This window comes from Vidua chalybeata, chromosome 32, assembly GCF_026979565.1.
Source record: "Vidua chalybeata isolate OUT-0048 chromosome 32, bVidCha1 merged haplotype, whole genome shotgun sequence".
In the NCBI taxonomy this organism is placed as follows: domain Eukaryota; kingdom Metazoa; phylum Chordata; class Aves; order Passeriformes; family Viduidae; genus Vidua; species Vidua chalybeata.
Window position 1 is genome coordinate 1,723,445 of NC_071561.1, and position 11,629 is coordinate 1,735,073.

Sequence of the window (11,629 nt, forward strand, 5' to 3'; positions counted from 1 at the left end):
GGCAGTGCCCAGGGAAGGACAGCAGTGTCACGGTGCCCAGTGTCCCCAGGGCTGCAAGGACACAGCCCCAGTGCCACGAGGACAACCTGTCTGCTCACAGACCTCACTGCTGCCCACAGCTGCCATGGTCAAGGGGACCAAGAGCTCAGGCACCTGCAGGGAGCTTCAAAGCTCTTGGGGAGGGACCCTCTGTGTGGCTGTTGTTGCATTAATCAAAGGGACAGGACCAGGATCAGACTGAGAACGATTTATTGCTTAAATGACATCAGTCTCAGAGGCCGTGAGATTTATAACACAGCAAGCAGTCAGCCATGGTCTAAGATGGTCACAGGTTCTTCGTTGCAAGACAGTATGAGAGGAATGAAGGATTTGTCTTCTCCCCTGACCAGGAGAGGTTCATGGACAGGAACATCCACAGCCTGGAGCAGCTCAGGCACTTCAGCAGCAATTTGGGCACTTTAGGGGACACCCCAAATGGGGAGACCCAGGCCAGGGACTGGCACAGGACCAGAATTCCTGGAGAACAGGCAGGCTCAGGTGGACAAACTCTGCCAGCACAACTACAAGATTGTGGCCCCATCTGCCTGGCTTCACGGCCCTACAACACCCACATCCTCCTCAATATTCCTCTGAACCCCAAATTCACCTCCAAGTCCCAGTAAAGTGGTGCAGCTTTAGATCTCTTTGTTTAATTTCTTTATTTTTACCTCAGTTCTGGGTGTTTTGATGGGATAAAGATGGAAATTATTTAGGTTGGAAAAGACCTCCAAGGATCATCCAGCTTTGCTCGATGCCACCAGAAGAAACGATTGGACAGAGCAGATTTTTTAGGGTGCAAAGGTATGTTGGGGGTTAGGTTTTTCTTCCTTTTGTTCCTTTTTACTTATAGAATTTTGTTCCCATAAGTGGCTAGGAAACACTAACAACTGGGTACTTCAGAAAACAGAAGATGTGATCAAGCTCAGGGGAGGAGGACATCTGGTTGCACTTCTCTTATCGGGGAGTTTCTGGGCAGAGATTCTGGGAGAATTGGGCAGGTAAAAGATGGGGCTGGGGCAGCTGCTAGCCCTCCCTCCCTCTCTCTTTCTCTCTCTCTGTCTGTCTCTGTCTCTCGGCTTCAGAGGACAGTCGGAGCTGCTGCCTGGGGAAGGGAATTCACTGCTGCACCACAGAGCCCAGCCCAGAGCTGCTCCTCCTGCCGCGGGGTGTGAGACAGGGGGTTAGAAATTTAACTCGGGGTAGAAACCAATTTTAGATTTAGCTGAAGTCTGCTGTTTAAACTCGTGTAGTCTGCGCTCACAAAAAAAGCCTGCAGAGAAAACAAAGGAGACTCACGGCCACGTAAAAAGGAATGCCAGCATCCAAGCTGAAGAGAGATAAGGAGAGGGGCCCGCACCGACCTTGGGGCTGAAGCAGACCAAAAAACTGAATCTGGGTTGGAAAAACTGAATCTGGGTTACAACCACGTGACTAAAGAACTGTGCAGGCTCATAAAATTAATAAAACCGTTTAATACATATGCATATGTCTGTTATGCATAGGCAACAGGTTAAGAGATAAAACGGAATTTTCGGGTGTCCTTAGAGAGCACGCGTCCAGCGCTGAAATAAATCCTACCGGCTTTACAGCTTGTGAAAAACACCATCCACTTGAGTTCAAATTTTAGCAGTTTAATAGTAATGAAAATAGTAATGAAAATTAGGACAATAAGAGACAATAAAAGACAAAGAATTACAGACGTCTCGGGTGCCTGGCACTGCCACAAAGCACACCTTGCTAACAAAGGATTAGCCCTTAAAAGCAATAGCCTATTGCATATTCATATATCTCATACATGATTCAAACATTCCTTTCAAACTAAGGCTTAATTTCAACTCCCCCCCTCTTCTTGTAAATCAGTCGTGTTGGTCCCTGGAAGTCTGGTCTTCCCGATAAGGAGGCAGTAATTCTTCTCTTGGGATCTTAGTGTCTTGTTGTTGTTATCTCTATGTGAATAATTTCTTGATTATCTTATCCATTCCTTGCGCTAGTTACAGAAAGTATCTTACATCACACAGTTTCTATTTTAATATTATGCTATAGCCTAAGAACAATATTTACTACACTACTTAAAAGAGATTAATACAGCATAACTTTCCAACATAACACATATAGTATTCATTTTAACATTTGCAAAGAGCCAATCATATAGTATGCATTTTTCACACAGCTTTTACAAATTGCAGGGTTTTTCTGCAAATCAGGGTGAGCCACTGCTTGTGAGAGCAGCTGCTGAACTGGGACCTTATAAACACCCCCCTCACTAAAAGAGGGACCCATCCCCATCTGCTCAGGACCCCAAGCTCGGCTCTCCCTGCCCTGCTGGGTGGGAGCTGCCGCTGCCCCGGCCCCGCTGCTTCTTCAGCGCTGCTGGAGTTTCCACTGCACTGCAGCCCCTGTTATAGATACTTATTATAATACTGGCTTTTTGCAAATGTTAAAATGGATTTTGTATGCGTAGTGTTACAGTAACTTTGTTCTAAAAATATAGTTTCTATTTCTGTTGTTAATTAAGCTTAGACATAGTAGTGCAATAGCTGATAGAAGTATGCTTGTGTTAAAATGCCTGCTTGGATGGGATAACATCCAGTGAACACAGGATGAGGACACCTGCACAGATCTGCCAACCAGCAGCACTCACCCTCTGAAGGCAGTGTGCACCAAGGCCCAAACTGAAGATGATGATAAAAAAAGACTAAAGCCACAACCAAGGAACACACATGCTCTAAAAAGGCGGATCCAAGGAGGAGCCATGCTAAACAGTTCTTGGAACATGTAAACTAGTTTGGGAAAAAAGTTTACTGTGCATAAGGGTCTATGAATATGCAATAGGCTGATGTAAGGGAAAAGGTATTTAAGAGGTAGAGTGGTCTTGGCTGAGTGCTGAGATGCACCTGGCTGTAACAACCTTTGCTCTATGGTCTTTGTCTCCTATTGTCCTTCATTAAACTTTTTAAATTTTCACAGGAGCCTGAATGTGTTTTTCACACCCCGCACCCCCTGCCTGCCAATACATTTTACCAATCCAGCTTGGTGCTCCCCAGAGCCCTGCTGGGGCACCAGGATCGCGGGCCCCTGTGGGTTTGTGCAGCAAAGCCTCTGTTAATGCCGTAGTTGTTGTTATTTGTTTGCTTTATTATACATGCTAGTAAAAAACTGTTATTCCTATTCTCATATCTTTGCCTGAGAGCCCCTTGATTTCATGATTCTAATAATTCAGAGGGAGGGGGTTTACATTTTCCATTCCAAGGAGGGCTCCTGCCTTCCTTAGCACACACCTGTCTTTCAAACCAAGACAAGGTAAAAAATCAGCTCTTCCCAAGGTGTTTCCAGCATCGATCTGAGACCCAATGGATGTTCCTGCCCCCGCGTCCACTCAGGTGCCTACAGGGATCCAGGATGATGTGGAGACCACCAGCCAGGTGTCTTCCCAACTTGGATTACTGGGAATGCGGGTCACCAGGGCTTTCCACAACGAGAGTCCTCTGATGGGGGTGGAGTTGGAGCAGGGCACGAAGCTCTTCCTGCACTCAGGGCACTCGCAGGGCTTCCCTTACCGGTGTCTCCATTGGTGTTGATTCAAGACTGAGCTAGTCCTGAAGCTCTTCCCACACTCAGGACACTTGTAGGGCCTCTCCCCAGTGTGGATGCGCCGGTGTCTGATGAGGTGGGAGTTGTGCTTGAAGCCCTTCTTGCACTCAGGGCAGCGGAAAGGTCTCTCCTCGGTGTGAATCCGCTGATGTATGAGGAGAAGGGAGCTGGTCTGAAACGATTTCCCACACTCGGAACACTCGTAGGGCCTCTCCCCCGTGTGGATCTTCTGGTGGGAGGTCAGGTGGGAGCTCCGGCTGAAGTTCTGGCCACATTCCCAACACTCATAGGGCCGTTCCCGGTGTGGATGCGATGGTGGATGGTAAGTTGGGGGCTGTCTCTGAAGCCCTTCCCACACTCAGGACACTCATAGGGCTTCTCCCCAGTGTGGATCATCTGGTGGCGGATCAGGCGGGACCTCCAGCTGAAGCTCTTCCCGCACTCCAAGCACTTGTGGGGCTTCTCCCCATCATTAAGCTCCTCAGGGATCACCAGCTCTGAGCTCTGGCTGGATTTCTGGCCGCCTTCCTGGCACAGGGTGGGTCTTTCCTCCTCGGGTCCTTGTGATCTGAATTCGCAGCCCCTACTTGTGTGGGATCTCCAGGGCTTTTCCTCCCGTTGGATTCCTGCACTGTGGAGTCACTCAAAATGGCCTCTTCCAGGAGGTTCTGCTGTGGGGATTTGTCCTCCCTGCTTTCCATCCTCAGCTCCTGCTCTAGGGGAGGAAGGACAAGGAGATTATGGGATTTGCCTCCGTGCCAGAGGGAAGGGGAAGGAGATCCCCCCAGTGCGTCCCCGGCAGGACGGTGTCGGCAGTGGGGCTGTCCTGCAGCGGGGGGCCAGGCTGGGCTGGGAGATGGAGCAAGAGAGAGGGGGAAAGGGGCACTGAGTTCCTCCTCACCTGCCTGGGTGTCCTGGGGCATCTTCCTCTTCCTCGCAGCCTCTTCCTCCATGCAGCCAAGGTCTGGGAATGGAAAATCCTGGTTTGGGAGAAAACAAGGGATGAGCACGTTGAGTTTGAAGGTTCCTCTGCCCAAGTCCATCTCTAGAAGTCAGCATTGTGTGTCCATAAAAATCTGCTCTAAAAAAGCCTCCCAGGATTTCCCCATCTCGTCTCTCAATTTTGGGGTTCTGGGATACCTCCCTGTCCAGGCTGCTGGGAGTCCCAGCAATCCCAAAAGCTCCCCCCTCTTTGCTCTCCCCACTTAGGGATGCTGGGGGTTTTGGGGTCCCGGGGTCCCTTCTCCCCTTCTTCTCTGCTTTGGTGGCAGCGGCTCCAAGGAGTCCCCCCTGTCCCTCTCCAGGCTCTTGAGGGTCCCGCCAATGCTGGCGCTCCCCCCTCTCTGGGCTCCCCACTTTGGGCTCCTGGGGGACACAGGGCTCTGCTCCTCCAGGCTGCCTCTGCCGGCAGCCGCCACCGGGACCCCCCAAGGAACCAGGAGCTCGAGCCCTCCCTGAATTCGCAGCCCCCAACTCGTGGGACCATCGCCCCCCATCCCACAGGTGAGCGGGGAGGGGGAGCTCGGCCCAGATATCCTGGGGGTCCCTGGGTTGGGTTTTTTTGGGGGGGATGTTTGGAGAATGCAGAACTGCAAAGCTGAGCGGAAAAGGCCCTTGGGGGGACATTGGGGGTGCCGGTGGCGGCTGCCGGCAGAGGCAGCCTGGAGGAGCAGAGCCCTGTGTCCCCCAGGAGCCCAAAGTGGGGAGCCCAGAGAGGGGGAGCGCCGCCATTGGCGGGACCCTCAAGAGCCTGGAGAGGGACAGGGGGGACTCCTTGGAGCCGCTGCAGCCCAAAGCAGAGAAGAAGGGGAGAAGGGACCCCGGGTCCCCAAAACCCCCAGCATCCCTGAGTGAGGGGGATGGAAAAGCGGAATATTCAGATTCCCGGGACTCCCAGCAGCCTGGGGAGGGCGGGGACCGAGTAGACGGGGGAGCCCCAATCCAAGCGTGACCCCCATCAGCTGGGACAGGGGGGAACTTCCTCGGGCACATACGGGATGGGGGGGGCGATGCTCCCGCGGTGCGGCGAGTTCAGGCAGCGTCGGAGCCCGCGATTCCTGCCGTCCTCGGCCGCTGCTTCCTGCTGCCGCTCCGCCTCTTCCTCCTTCCCTCCTCTTCCTCCCCCGCTCCCGAAGCCCCCGCAGCCGCGGGAGGGGCGGGGATGGAGCCGGGACTGGTCGGGACGCAGAGAGGGCTGGGGGGGATGCCAGGAGTGGCAGTGACTGGGCTGTACTGGGATCATACTGGGAGCAGCTCCTGGTTGCCTGAGTTCTACTGGGATCATACTGGGATCATACTGGGAGTGAGGAGGAGCAGCGCGATGGCTCCAGCGCGGGGGCTGGGGGCGCTCCTGGGCGGCGGTGAGAGCTGAGGGGGACCCCCGGCACCGGGACTCTTTGGTCGCCCATTCCGGAGCACCGAGGGGCCCCTGAACCCCCATTCCCGGGCGCCGCCATCCCCCCGCCCCCCCATTCCCGGCGTGGGTTCCACCCTGCACCTCCTTATCCGGCAACAGCCACCCCCGCACCCCTTTCCCGGCCATCCCGCCTCTCCCAGCCCCCAGAGCCCCCTTTTCCTTCAGCCAGAGACCCCCTGGACCCCTATTCCTGCCTTTTCCAGCGCACAGCCCCTCCTTTCCTCAACACGAGGACACCCGGGACCCCTATTCCCAGCCAGCCCGGGTTTTCCCACCTTTTGTTGGGAATGGGGACACCGGGGACTTGTGGAGCTCCCTTTCCTGGATACAGGAACCCCCTTAACCCCGCCCGTCCCACCTCTACCCACCCCAACCCCCCCTTTCCCAGTCCTGGAGCCCCCAAACCCCGTTCCCAGCTCTCCCGTTCCCCCTCTCCTTCCCCCGTGCCCCCCAGCCCCCAAATCCCCGTGTCCCCCCAGTTCTCCTGGCCCTGCGTTCCCTGCCCGTGGCGCTGTCGGAGCCCGGCCCGGGGTTCCCCCAGTTTGTGTCCATGGGGTCCTGGATGGGATCCCCTTCCAGCGCCGGGATCTCGGCATCGCCAGAGCCGGCACAACGAGCGGCACCTGCACCGGGGCACTGCAGGTGCTGCAGCATGCATCCTGTCATTCCCAGTTGCTCCCAGTTGCTCCCAGTGTGTGCACAGTTGGCTCCCAGCATGCTCCTGGTAGCTCCCAGTAACCCTAGCCAGGGTCCACTGACAGCCACTACAATCCCAGTATGATTGTAGCTACTTCTGGTATGATCCCAGTCACTCCCAGTATGATCCCAGTCAGTTGCGGTCTAAGTCCAGTTGCTCCCAGTCACTCCCGGTATGATGCCAGTGTGATCGCAGTTGCTCCCTGTCGATGCCAGCATGACCCCAGGAGCCTCCAGTATGATCCCTGTGCCTCCCAGTCTCTCTCAGTATATACCAGTCAATCCCAGTTCCTCTCAGTTGCTTTCAACATGATTCCAGTTGCTCCCAGCCACTCCCAGTCAATCCCAGTATGATTCCAGTCACCCTGAGTGTGATCCCAGTCTCACCCAGCATGGACCCAGCTGCTGCCACTGTGATCCCAGTATGATCCCAGTTGCTGCCAGAATAGTTCCAGTTCTTCCCAGTTCCTCCAGCATGGTTACAGTCACCCCCAGTATGACCCCAGTCATTCCCTGATACTCCCAGTATTATTCCAGTCATGCTCAGAGTGACTCCCAGTTACTCCCAGTGTGGGCCCAGTTGCTCCCAGCCCCTTCCAGTATGGCTCCAGTCACAGCCAGCACCTTTCCAGTCACTCCCAGTATGATCCCAGGCAGTTCCATTAGGATCCCAGTATGACCCCAGCATGGCCAGCTGTTTTCATTATCATCCAATGTGGTTCCAGTTGCTCCCTTTTACGCCCAGTGTGGTTTCAGTCTCTCCCAGTGTATCCCAGTTGCTCCCAGCATGTGGTCCCAGTCACTCCCAGTTGTCCTCAGTTGCTTCCAGCCTGATCCCAGTTGCTCACAGGTACTCCCAGTCACTCTTAGTGCAATCCCAGCTGCTCCAAGTATGATCCAGTATGATCCCAGTCAATCCCAGCATGGACCCAGCTGCTCCCACTGTAATCCCCGTAGGATCCCAGTTGCCCCCAGCATGGTCCCAGTCACTCCCTGTTCCTCCCAGTTGCCCCTAATATAGTCCCAGATGATCCTGATCCCAGTTCCTCCCAGCATGATCTGAGTCATGTCCATTTGCCCCCACTGTAGACTCAGTCACTCCCACTTGCTCCCAGTTGCCCCCAGCATGGGGTCCCAGTTCTCCCCAGCATGGTCCCTGTTGTTCCCAGTGTGGTTCCAGTCACCCCAGTAAGGTCACAGAGACTCCCACTATATCCCATTTGCCCTCAGCATGCTCAAAGTCATTCCCAGTCATTCCCAGTGACACAGTACAAACCAGTCCCTCCCAGTGCTGCCACTCCTGGCATCCCCCAGCCCTCTGTGCGTTCCCCCCTCCCGGATGTCCCGAGAGGAGCCCCAAGGGCTGGCAGTGCCCAGGCAGGGTCCCCAGCAAGGCCCAGTTGGGATGTGCAGCCCCCAGTTTTCCCAGTTTTCCTCTCCTTTTGCCCGGGCCAGGTTCCCCCCGGAACAGCGGGTGGGAGCAGCCGAGAGCCCCACGCTGCCCATCCCGACCTGGCCCAGCTCCATCCCCGCTCCTGCCGCGGGCTGCGAGCGTTACGGGAATGGGACACCGAGGGTGTTGCTGCTCCCGGGTGAGGAGGAGGAGGGAGGGAAGAGGAGGGATGAAGAAGGAGAGCCAGAAGGGGTGGAAGTAGGAGAAGGAGGTGGGCTTAGGGAGGAGGAGGAGGAGGTATGGAAGAGGAGGAGCGGGAGGAGGAGGAAGAGGAGGGACAAAGGAGGATCAGGGAAAGGAGAAGGAACCACGAGGTTGAGCAGTCCCTGAATTCGCAGCCCCCAACTCGTGGGATCATCACCTCCCCATCCCGCAGTAGCCTGGGGAGGGGGAGCTCGGCCCAGATATCCTGGGGGTCCCTGGGTTGGGTTTTTTTTGGGGGATGTTTGGAGAATGCAGAACTGCAAAGCTGAGCGGAAAAGGCCCCTTGGGGGGACACTGGGGGGTCCCGGTGGCGGCTGCCGGCAGAGGCAGCCTGGAGGAGCAGAGCCCTGTGTCCCCCAGGAGCCCAAAGTGGGGAGCCCAGAGAGGGGGGAGCGCCGCCATGGGTGGGACCCTCAAGAGCCTGGAGAGGGGCAGGGGGGACTCCTTGGAGCCGCTGCAGCCCAAAGCAGAGAAGAAGGGGAGAAGGGACCCCGGGACCCCAAAACCCCAGCATCCCTCAGTGGGGGGGATGGAAAAGTGGAATATTAAGATTCCCGGGACTCCCAGCAGCCTGGGAGGGCGGGGACTGAGTAGACGGGGGAGCCCCAACACAAGCATGACCCCCATCAGCTGGGACAGGGGGTAACCCCTGAACACCAAAGGGGAGAGACCAGAGACAGGGAACTCCTGAGAGGCATTTTCAGGGCTGAATCTTGGTGTTTGGTAGGTTTTTACGGAGCCCAGGTGGCCGGTGACTTCTAGAGATGGATTTGGGCAGAGGGACCTTCAAACTCAACGTGCTCATCCCTTGTTTTCTCCCAAACCAGGATTTTCCATTCCCAGACCTTGGCTGCATGGAGGAAGAGGCTGCGAGGAAGAGGAAGATGCCCCAGGACACCCAGGCAGGTGAGGAGGAACTCAGTGCCCCTTTCCCCCTCTCTACTGCTCCATCTCCCAGCCCAGCCTGGCCCCCCGCTGCAGGACAGCCCCGTTGCCAACGCCGTCCTGCCGGGGACGCACTGGGGGGATCTCCTTCCCTTCCCTCTGGCACGGAGGCAAATCCCATCCTCTCCTTGTCCTTCCTGCCCCAGACAAGGAGCTGGGGATGGAGACCAGGGAGGACAAATCCCCACAGCAGAACCTCGTGGACGAGACTGTTTCGAGTGACTCCACAGTGCAGGAATCCAACGGGGAGGAAAAGCCCCAGAGATCCCACAGGAGGAGGGGCTGCAAAGCCAGCCCAGGGTGATCTGAGGAAGGAAAGACCCACCCTGTGCCAGGAAGGCGGCCAGAGCTCCAGCCAGAGCTCAGAGCTGGTGATCCCTGAGGAGCTTAATGATGGGGAGAAGCCCCACAAGTGCTTGGAGTGTGGGAAGAGCTTTAGGTGCAGCTCCCACCTCATCTGCCACCAGAACATCCACACTGGAGAGAGGCCCAACGACTGTGGGAATGTGGGATGAGCTTCAGCTGGAGCTTGAGCCTGATCTGCCATTATTGCATCCACACCAGGGAACGGCCCTACGAGTGTGGGGAATGTGGGAAGAGCTTCAGCCAAAGGTCCCACTTGATCTGCCACCAGAGGATCCACACTGGGGAAAGGCCATACACATGTGGGGAACGTGAGATGACCTTCAGACAGAAGTCCCAACTGATCATCCACCAAATGATCCACATTGGGGAGAGGCCCTACGAGTGTCCCCAGTGTGGGAAGAGCTTCACCCAGAGCTCTCACTTGACCCAGCACCAACAGAGGCACAGGTAAGGGAAGCCCTGCGAGTGCCCCAACTGCAGGGAGAGCTTTGTGCACTGCTCAAACTCCATCCCCCATGGGAGGACTCAGGTTTGTCAGAGCCCTGGTGATCCACATTCCCTGTGATCCAAGTTGGGAAGACATCTGGTTGGTTATCCTTTTGGTTTGGCCATAATTTTCTGGTGATTTATCTTCATCCCTTAGAAACAGCTGAAATACGAGTAAAAAAAAGAAATTGATTAAAGATGTCTAAAGTTCCACCATTTCACAGGTATTTGAGGGGAAATTTATGCTTTGGGGACATCTTCTGGAGGATTTGTGGGTTCTTGGGGTATTTCAGGCAGTGTTCTCCATCTCTTTGCACTCCAAAAGCCAAGACGGATTGATCCGTCACCTCAAAATTACTCAGTCCCACTGAAAACAACTCAATCTTACCCCAAAAAGGCTCAATCCCACCTCAAAATGGCTTGTTCCACCTTAGAAAAAACTCAGTCCCACATCAAAACTCAGTCCCACGATTCCACAGCCTTTAGGGTCAGATGGGTTTGGAAGGAGATTGGAGAAGTGGGATCCAAATTCAGCGGGTGGGGGATCAGGATTGTGTGGGGCTGGGTGTGTGGGATGTATTTTGATAGTAAAGAAAACTTTCAGAATTATTGATTTCTGTCCCTTGTTCGTTTTCCATCAGTTCCAGTTTGGTTTTCAGTGCCACCTTCCCAGCTGATTGTGCTTGTGTCCTCCTTTCTCTCCTGCCTTTCTTTGCCTGCTCTGTTTCTCTCTCCGTGTCTCTCTTGATCCAGGGCAGCTCCCACCAAAGACCCTCCCCTGATTTAATTCTCAATCCATGAGCTACAACAGCCATGGGTAAAGTTATGAAGGCTGACAGTGATCAATTCCATTTAAAACTTCCAATCCTGTCCCTAATATCCCAGTTAGATCCTTTCTTATTCTGCTCCTGAGGTGTACTTGTCTTTGTAACCATGTTGTCCAGCCCTCAAAGGATGTCTTTAGGAAAGAGGAAGAGGCTGGCTGGATTTCTGAGATGTTAATTTGCATTAGCAATTCAACACGTTTGAGAGACCACTCTGGATTGAACAACATTTGTTGCTGACCCAAATTTCTCACTACGTATGGGCCTATTTCATATACCTTAGGTTCAAGCTTGGTTTGGGTTTGAACTGCTTGGGTACTGGTGTGAGTTGTATGAGGTCTTGTCGTTGTAAAAGGTATAACATCTATTTTAAATTTAAATGAGAGCCCGACAGCATCACGAGCCCAGAGACAAGTCACTTCTACAGGCTGTATTAATGTGAAATACAACAACAATCTGATTTACTTGGGCTATCACAAACCTCCTGGTGCCTGTATACAGGAGAGGCTGAGACACTAATTTGATTTGGCCTCTCATGAATGGTCCCATTGACCACCTGGGCATCCTACCTGAATTTCTTCTCCTCTGATCTCTTAAAGTGTCCACAGT

The 11,629-nt window shown here is 54.4% G+C and overlaps 1 pseudogene; it reads right to left on the reverse strand.

The window, feature by feature from the left end:
• Positions 1-1,491: 1,491 nt before the first annotated feature.
• On the reverse strand, positions 1,492-5,872 carry LOC128801863 (zinc finger protein 239-like; annotated as a pseudogene).
• Positions 5,873-11,629: the final 5,757 nt, after the last annotated feature.